The sequence below is a fragment of the Rana temporaria genome, chromosome 1, assembly GCF_905171775.1.
Source record: "Rana temporaria chromosome 1, aRanTem1.1, whole genome shotgun sequence".
NCBI classification, from domain to species: Eukaryota; Metazoa; Chordata; class Amphibia; order Anura; family Ranidae; genus Rana; species Rana temporaria.
Window position 1 is genome coordinate 669944581 of NC_053489.1, and position 2103 is coordinate 669946683.

At 47.8% G+C, this 2103-nt stretch overlaps 1 non-coding gene across 1 annotated transcript; it reads right to left on the bottom strand.

Annotated features, from left to right (window-relative positions):
• Nucleotides 1-1549: 1549 nt before the first annotated feature.
• On the bottom strand, nt 1550-1747 carry LOC120925132. Its single transcript, XR_005746551.1, has one exon. It is a non-coding gene; the product is annotated as a U2 spliceosomal RNA (small nuclear RNA).
• Between the last annotated feature and the right edge of the window lie 356 nt (nt 1748-2103).

Here is a 2103-nt window from a genome sequence, read left to right on the forward strand (position 1 = left end):
GGGACTTAGGTACTCAAGTGGTCCGAGCAGTCGAAGCCAACATGGACCCCATTCCTTGGAGCGTCTGCCGAAACAGAACCCTCCCAGTACTAGGTGGGGCTCCCCCGAAGGGAGACCCCATGAGAGCAGGCGAACTAAGCCAGAAAGCCATGTCCACCTACTCCCAAGACGTTCAGGGCTGGCCCGAGGACTGGCACCCTACTAATCACACACAGTGACAAATAACGTGTACCAATCAAAAAAAAACATAAAGTGACAAACACGGGGATAAATTAAAGAAAGTGGGGGAGAAGAAAGATGAGTGAGAGTGAAAGTGACCATCGTGCAACACAATGGCTGGCCCTCCGGCCAGGAATCAAAAATTCCTCTGGTCCTAGCCAAAAGGCCCGGCCCTAGAGGCAGGTGTAAAAAAATGTGATATGGTGACGTGACCAAGGTGCCAAAAAGCAAGTGCCGGTAAAAACACTAGTGCAGTTACGGCACCCCTGGACTGCCACTCCAGGGGGAAATCACCATAGGCTTTTCAACGGACCCTGACCCACAGCCCAGACCAGCAGCACCCATCCCAGCCAGGAAGGTAGGAGCTCTGAGAGATTGGGGAGAGCCCACGCCAACAGGCTACTCCCACTACTCCCATCCCTCCCTCCTAATCACATTTGGGAAGTACTAACCGCTCCCCCTGTGGGAAGGAGGAGCTAGTGTTCTCTCCCGAACAACTGACCGGGCAGGCACCACAAAATCCAGGCCAGAAGGCCAGGGGCCCGGCCCTTCAGCTTCGACCGCATGTTTCTCCATCCAAATCTGAAGGCTTCCACCTCCACGCCAGCAGGTTCTGCATCTCCCACCGCCATCCCTTTCCACCTCGCCGTGTACTAGGGACGGTTAGCATAGCGCCACCTACTGACAACTAGTGTTGAGCAGAATACGCCATATTCGATTTCGCGATATATCACGAATATATAGCCGAATATTCGAGAAATATTCGCTAAATTCGAATATTCGTGATATTTTATCGAAATGAAATGCGAAATAATTGCGAAATTTCGACAACAGCGGAAGGAGCACTCTGATTGGCTCAGAAAATTTGTGATATTGTATAGAAATTTCGCAAAATGCGAATGCAATATTGATGGCGAAATTTCGACAACAGCGGAAGGAGCACTCTGATCGGCTCAGAATATTCGTGATATTTTGCACTCTGATTGGCTCAGAATATTCGTGATATTGTATCGAAATTTCGCAAAATGCGAATGCGATATTGAATGCGGAATTTCGACAACAGCGCTAGGAGCACTCTGATTGGCTCAGAATATTCGTGATATTGTATCGAAATTTCGCAAAATGCGAATGCGATATTGATTGCGGAATTTCGACAACTGCTGGCTCTGATGCAAAAGAAGGGCGGAAAAAATAATCGCGCAATATTCCTATTGCCGAATAATCGCAATGTGAATTTTCGGCAATATAAAATGATGGCTTCAGCTACTCGACCCAAGCTCTCTAATCATACCAGCAATGCTTTTAGACGTCGATGGAGATCTCTAGGATGTGATCTGTTCTAAAAATAAAATTGAATCGAATATTCAGAATAGCGAATATTGACCGCGAAATTCGAGATATTCGCGAATACTCGAATATGCCATATTCGAGCCGAATATTCGCAATACGAATATTCGTGAGCAACACTACTGACAACTGATAAGAACAGATACTACACTTGATCTTAGCCAAAAGGCAGAGAAGCGATGCGTGACATCATTCCCTTTTCCAGCTGCTGTGATCACGTGTCTGAATGGCGAGTATGTAACTTATATAATGACCACCATGTGACACTGACTGCGGGCCCCGCTCTAAAGTATCTCCACTCTGTTGCTGGCCCAGAAAGCAAATGCCCTTCTGTCCCCCTGCCAGGGCATCTCTGCCATACTCAATGGGGTAGATTCAGGTACCTTTTCCGCCCTCTAACGGAGGCGCAGCGTACCGTTTTAACGCCGCGCCTCCGTAAATTACGTGCACTACGCTTCATTCATGAAGCAGTAGCTACTTAATTTGCGTGGGTGCTCCTTAAAAATGCCCGGCGTAAGGGCGCGTAATTTAAATGAT